The sequence below is a fragment of the Pan troglodytes genome, chromosome 15 (assembly GCF_028858775.2).
Source record: "Pan troglodytes isolate AG18354 chromosome 15, NHGRI_mPanTro3-v2.0_pri, whole genome shotgun sequence".
In the NCBI taxonomy this organism is placed as follows: domain Eukaryota; kingdom Metazoa; phylum Chordata; class Mammalia; order Primates; family Hominidae; genus Pan; species Pan troglodytes.
In genome coordinates, this window is record NC_072413.2 from 23,063,057 (window position 1) to 23,070,873 (window position 7,817).

Below are 7,817 nucleotides of genomic sequence, written 5' to 3' on the forward strand. Positions count from 1 at the left end.
TATACCTATGTAACAAACCTGCATATTCTGCACATGTATCCCAGAACTTAAAGTATAATAGTAATAAAATAAAAAAAAAGTGCTGTGTGGTTAGAGAGAGATCTATATGCCTGTATTATTTAGGAAAACTGTTAAAAATGCTCAAACAATCAGGGATTAAATATCACTGTTAAGAAGGAGAAAAGGAAGGACTCAAAAATGTTGCCTGTTATAAGGTCAATTTTAGCCCTGAATCTGGATGTTTACATGTATGCGAGTGTGTATAGAGATCCATTTTTGCAGAAGGCCAATAAACTTTAAAGACTGATAAGATAACAAAAAAATCCTGTGTTGATTTTGGGGATTGAATATGAGCCAGAAGGAAATATCTGGTGAAGAGGAGAGGTCAGCACTCATGGAGCTAGATGTTCGCTGGGGCTAGGATTAGTGAATAAGTTACTTCGGAAATTACATACACAGATGTTTCCTGCCTAAATGGTGACCTAATATGTGATGCTGGCTCCTTCCTCTGAACCAACCCCAAAGTTGTCATATAAACAAGTTGGATGCATCTAATAACACAGCATAAAACCCCCACAAAAGGTAAAAAGATACTGGTGAGGCAGACGGTGATTGGGTCTCAGGGTATGTAATGATAGGGCAGGGGTGGGGGCAGTGAGTGTGGAGAGGGGTAGAGGATCTGGTGCCAAGATTGGGAACAGACTACAGAAAAGAGTTTTCTGGTTATATCTTGATCATTCTCTCACATTGCTACAAGCAGAAAATTTCTTGCCAGGCAGAAAAACAGCCCTGCTGGCTTAGCAGCAGCTAGAAGCATCAGGGTAATGTCAGAGCAGTGTTAGAGCCCACCTGGGTGGAGAGCAGATAAAACTAGGTCAGGCAGAAGTCCTGATGCCTTCAGCACCCATGCTCTTAATCTTTATACTATGGAATCCGAAGGGCTGGAGAAAGAGGGACCCTCTCTCATATACTCACTATCAGCCAAGGCAGTTGATATTCTCAGGTCCCTCTTCTCCAGCCCTCCCCACTCTGTAGTATAGAGATTAAGAACATGGGCTCTGAAGCTAAACTGCCTAGATTTTAATGCTGTCCCCATCATTTACTTCTCTGTGACTTCAGGAAACTTCCTTTTTTTTTTCTCTGTTTCTCATCTCTAAAGTGGCCATAATATTACCCACCTTTTAGGTGGTTTAAAAGATGCAATACATGTAAAAGTACTTAAAACTGAAACTGATACATACTAAGTGCTCAAGCAGTCTTAGCTACTATTCCGAAAACTGGAGGATGTAGTTTGAGAGGCAAAGTAACTTATTTGGGAGTTGGGGAGTATCTAGGAAATGGTGCCCAGAAATTTTGTTTTCTTGCACCGTGCCAGCTCCCAAACTCACCAGGGGAGGCATAAGCAAGGACCTCAGCCTTCGGCCCTGAGCAAGGACCCTTTCTTTCATATGCCCACTATCAGCCAAGGCAGTTTATATTCTCAGGGTAACATGAGTCTTAGAGAAAAGGTGACAATATATCTGTACCCTCAAATAAAGCAACAAAAGGAAACCAGAAAGCAAAGACTCAGACTTAATAAACCAGACGAACCAAATTTAAAATAAGTATAGGAAGTACTCTATACTAGGATAATATGGTATAAGATAATATCCTATACTAGGGTAAAGGAGGATTCTGGAGACAGGAAGCAAAAACAGTCAAAGAAAAACTGACTGAAGATGCTAGGAATGAAAAATATAATTGTTAACATAAGGAACTCAACAGATCACTTGAGAACAAAACAGAATGCACGTAGTCATGAAATGAACACATAAAGTAAAAAATCAGGTCAAGAACCCTCCCACAGAGATTAAAACAGTTAAACAAACTATCCAAGTAAAAGTTAAGAGACATGAAGGAGAAAAATAGAAGTTAATATTTGTATGTTAGGGATCTCAGAGGGAGAGAGCAAAAGTAAGTATCGGTGAGAAAATACTTGGAAAAGTCATCAAGATTTTTTCAGAATTAAAGGATGATGTGGTAGATTTTGCAAAAATGGCCCCCACGTTGTTTCACCTCCCTACAGCCATGCGCGTTGGTAGTCCTCTCCCAGACCACATTCTAGGCGTAGTCAGGTGACTTGTTTTAGCCAATGAGAAAAGAGCAACATTGACGCAAGCAGAGATTTGAAAAGGGCGGCACACTGGGACTTACCATCTTTTGTTGCTTTCTGAAGCTGAGCCGCTCTGTGAGTGAGCCCAAGCTAGCCAGATGGATGATGAGAAACACATGGCCCAGTGGCCCTCATTCTTTTATTATTTGCTGACTGCCAATTGACACTAGAAGCAGAGCCATTTAGCTGACAAGTAGCTGACTGTGAAGAGCCACGAGCAGAACCCAGCCCAAATTGCTAACCCATAGAATCACAGAAAACGAAAAGGTTACTTGTTAAGCCACCAAGTTCTGGCATGTTTATTATACAGCAACGGAAAGCTGATATACAATATGTTAATATCTCAGGCTGAAAGGGCTTGTAGAGTGCTAAACAAGATGGATTTTAAAAATACATACACATTTAGAAGAAGAACACAAAAGACAAAGAAAAAATTCTAAATTCTTTTGGGTAAAAGAAAAAAGCAGATCATCTTCAAAGGAAAAATAATCAGATTGACATCAGAAGTCTCAGTAACCCTGGATATAGCACAACTCATGATATTTTTCAAGCATTAAAAAGAAAAGGAACTTCAAAACCAGGATTTTTTTTTCTTTTTTGGTTAATGGCTATTGGTTCAAACAAATCCAGACGTTTGGTTAGATATAAAAGTCTAGATTGGTTGGAACCAATCATTTAAATAAGATGGTGAAATATTCTCAGGCATACCAGGCCCCGAAAGTTTTAACATATAAAACACTGCTTGAATATTTATTAAAATAATTACTCCAGCAAGAAGAAAAATTAAAACCAAGGGCTGGGGATATAAAATTAGAAAATAAGTTGGCAAATTCAAGTTATATCTAAATAAGTATTGAAAAAAGGAAGAAAGAGTGGAGGGAAGAAAGGGAATGTTGGGTATATTCTTAGTAATCAGAGAGAAAATCCTGAGTGATAATAATTGGGGAAATGCTAAATGACATTGTAGGTAAGCAGTAGGACTCTAGAGACGAATACTTTGGGTCTAAATCTTGCCTCAGTCATTCTGGCTGGATTGCCTTCAATAAGTTATTTAACCTCTCTGAGCCTCAGTGTCTCGTTTGCTTAAAATGGGCTTGATGAAACAGAACCCATATCAGAGGCTTATTTTGAGCATTAAAGGAGTCCAGTTGTAAATCCCTTGGATTCATAACTGGCTTACAGTAAGCTTTCAATAAATGTTTGATGTTATTATTAATATGGGGAGGAGCTAAAGGAAGGTGGGAAATAAATAATCAAAATCACTGAACCACATTAATTTAGATATAAATAAACAATTTAAAGATAATAATGAATATGCTAGGAATGGAGAAGGAGTATTAGGTGGTCAGGAAAGGCCTCCCTGCAGAAGTGACTTTTCAGCTGCAACTGGAATAATAAGAGGATCATGATGAAAATTACCAAGGACAGAGCCCCACTCCCTTAAACCATTCCAGGGAGTGAGCAGGTCCTCAGTGAGGAATGGCTTGTGCTTTCCAGGAGGCACCCTCCAGATGCAGGGCTTGCAGATGCAAAAGTTCCTGAAAGCACGTATGATGTTGCAGTGAGTCTCCCATTTTCATGGAGCTATGGGAGCTTGAAACCTAGTTTCACTAGTGACTTTAGATCTCTGAACACTCTGACTGTCACGGTGGTGTTTTGGACCCTCACTAGGATAGAATGGCCATAGTTTTGGGGAGATGCTGATTCACTCTAATCTCCCACTGGGCTCTCAAATATATTATCATGGAAGAACATTACCCTACTGGCTAATTTCATAAAGATATCATGTTTCTTAAGGTCTGTGATGCGACGTATCTTATTGCATGGCCTTAGGCAAGTTACTTAACCTCTCTAAGACTGTAAAGTGGAGGAAGTCTCTTTATCTGTAAAGTGGAGGAAGTAATAGGATTGATCCTGCAAGGTTATGATGAGGAGTAAGTGAGATAATACATGTAAAGCACTTAGTAAAGTGACTGGGTCATAATAGCTTTTAGTAAGTGCTTAACACATTTTTGCTATACATGGCATTGGTGACAAGAGAGAGGTTTATATCAAATAGGATCCAATCTGTAAAATAGAAGCCATGCTATTCATCCCAGGATTTATGTTTTAATATAGAGAACTAGGGGCTTACACAACTACTGGAGAAGCTGGGGGAGCCAAGCATCAGAGAAACCATTCCTCAAATCTCAGCCTGAAGCTCTGGATTGGGTGCTTCTCATGAGCTCACCAGAAATCACTAAAATTTCTAGTAATTTCTGGGGTACCTCCACCAACAATCTCAGTCTGAGTGATGATGAGAGTGCAACACATCCAAAGCTCGCTGAAAGAGGCTATAACTGTCAGTTTGTCTGCCTCTGGTTGCCACTGTCATTCCCCACCTCTCCATCCCGAGTAAGGCCTCAACTTCTATCCTGCTTGCATGTCTCAAACGGGTGCCCCTCAGTGGTAGACTCCAATCAGGAACCATATGGTGGTGCGGGGTGTGGGGATAGCGGGGGATTATATAGTTCCCAGCTCCTTGTTTGCATCTCCTTCTCATACCAAAGCATTAACCAGTATTTCTCTTACGGAGCAAACTGAACTGGTTAGATTTCCTCATCTATTTTTATTCTGGATGCAGAAGCTAAAGAGCAGGGGAAGAGTTCAGAGTCAAAAAGCAACCTGGGTAATTGAGTGAGTAATCCTGGAGTAACTGAGGTTGTTCTGTAATCTGTATTTTTTTTTATTATACTTTAAGTTTTAGGGTACATGTGCACATTGTGCAGGTTAGTTACATATGTATACATGTGCCATGCTGGTGCACTGCACCCACTAACTCGTCATCTAGCATTAGGTATATAAAAAACTCTTCCTATCCCCCCAGGGTATATTTCTTATTAAAATAACAACTGCATGAATTTATATAACATCTTTCAGTTTGTAAAGAATTTCTATGATCATTATCTTCATTTTTATTCTCACAGCAGCTCTATGAGGTATATATTACTCTAGGGTCACAAGTGTGAAAACCAAGGCTCCAAGACTCTCCCAGCCTAAATGTAGACCTCCTAAGCCAGCCCTACCATCGTCTTCCTTAGTGTAATAAATATAGAAGTAAATATATCAATAAGCAAGTATCTGGAGAGCATGTCCATGCCAAAAGTAAAAATAATCCAAACACAAAATTTAAAGCTATGTTATTGATGTTAAAAATGTTTCAACTATATAATACAAATCATAAGGGTCTTTTGACAAGTCATAATTAGACCAACAGGATATTAAATTCACACAGGACCTTACAGGACCTTTACAGCCTAGTCTCCTTTGTCCAGAAGGCTAAAACACTTACCTGAGACATATGACTTGATAATAATGGATTTAGAATGGGAGTTTATGTTGATGAACTCCAAGACCCACTGGTGATTATTTTCATGTTCACGCGGACTTGGTACATTACAACGTTAGTTTTAGTTCTAGAGATTACCTCCCGTTTTTAGTACTGTTCTTTCCCCACTGCCTATAGAAATTATGAATATCAGAAGCTTTTACACCAGACAGTAAGTCTTTGATTAAACTTGGGAGGCCCAAGCACAAAGTTTTGATTGACAATAATGTAATCCAGGGCAGGAAGCAAGCCTGAAATGGGTTCTAAGGAAGATAGTTCCGATATGCCTCAAGCATGCTGAAGACATCTGCACCAATTAAAAGGCAATTAAATGCGTAATAAATGGAAATTCTACAAAATTGTTCCATAAAAAACTCCAAGTGGGAACTGCTGGGGTGTACTTGCTGAGTGAGAAATGTGTGCCAAGATGAAGGTTACCCATTTTTTAGCTGATGTGCTGCTCTGCAATGCCAGCAAGACATCGTTAAAAGTGACAATTCAGAAACAGTTCTTTTAGGAGTTCCACTTCAGCATATGAGAATGGTGAAATTTCTGCTGGTTCCATGCATGGGAGAAAAAGGAATGCAAAGCACACAAATGAGGGTGGACAGGAGATAGAGGGGAACAGGGAGAGTGACACTGCTTGGCAGTTCTGCCATGGCCTGGAGCCTGTGAATCTGAGCATTCCGTGATAATGAGGGGCAGCACAGAAGAGGCTGAACATGACAATGATGTTCTGAGCCAGTAAGATGAGCTAATGAGCTGTATAGACCGTAGCAGCCAATATGCTCCCTTTGGGATAATGGTCACCCCATCTTTTCTGTCTGATTTCATGCCACTCCATGGTCCAGGAAAAAAGATGCCAGGGTTGAATCCTGATATAACAAATATTTATCATCCAGTCTTATATTACAGGCCTCTCGGGCACCAGATAACAGGGTGAATCACAATCATGGTCAATCGGGGAAACAGAATCACTATTTGTCATGAGATAAGGAGTTTCTTATAGGAGTTAGACCTAGCTCAATTATGAGAGGAGCTGGGGAGGTGATGGTGCAGGAGGGAAGTAGGAGGATCAGAGTAGTCAACATCCAGTGTGACTGAGAAGCCAAGTATGTCCAGCCTCCATGGGACTTTGCAGACAAGAGGGTCACAGGATGCCTCTGTGGGTGACTGTGCCTCTGCAGGTCTGCTGGCAAGCATCTGAGGTAGGACCCGGGGCTCTCCTTGGTCAACCAGATGAACAGTCGGGAAGAACTGGAAGCAGTGAGGAGGAGAGTGAGGACAAGCTGGAGCTCGCTGGTACCTTGGCATTTTTTGGTCACTGCATCTAACCTTGATGACCTTCAGCCAGAAACCATTGCTGCCTCACTTTTGCCTTCTATATCCCATACAAGTACCCTTTTGGCCAACTCTCAACCAGAAACATACAAGGATGGGGATCTTAGGAGGTGACTTAACAGAGTTGGCACAGGACAAACTACCCCCTAGGGTGAGTAGTGATGACTGGAATGATCTGGGTTGAAGCTGAGATTTCAGGTTAACATGCAAGGTACAGGAAGAAGAGAGAAGGAGGTGAGGACCCAGAACCAGCTCAAGAACTGGAGAGGCAAGGCATGGGAAAGTTGTGTGGTCTGAACAAATACATTTCAGGGAAAATAAAACTGGCTTTATTTCACCCTGGGTGCTGAAGCCATGCTCATTTTAAGCACTCAGTGGACTTGACTTGAAGGTGGGCATGAGGCTCCTGAATGTTAAAAGGGCTGTCATTTATTAGAACATTCCTTAATCTGGTCTGCATAATCAAGACTACTCTTGTTCAAAGCACCAGGACAGGAACCCACAAACAGAGTTGGCTGGAGCCACCCAAATTCAAGTATTTCTCCATAACAGAAATGTTATCTACCTCAAGTTTTAGGATGACAGTGAAAGAAGCTGCTTAGAAGGACTCAGTTACTTTCTAGATGAATTTTGTACAGGCCTACCGAGATAGGTAGGCAGCTATAAAGACTTACAGATAAAATAAGTGGTCTACAAATAAAACTACAATGTGCTCATCAACGATCAATTTTTCCTAAATCAGGTGTTAATTAGTAACTCAGGTTACATTCTAGATGAATTTTATACAGGCCTACAGAGATAGGTAGGTAGATATAAAGACTTACAGATACATAAAATAAGCACTCTACAAATAAAACTACAATATGTTTATCAACAACTACTTTTTCCTAAATCAGGTATTAATTACTAACTCAGGTTATGATAGTAACTTGAGTATGGATATATACTTGCCCAGGA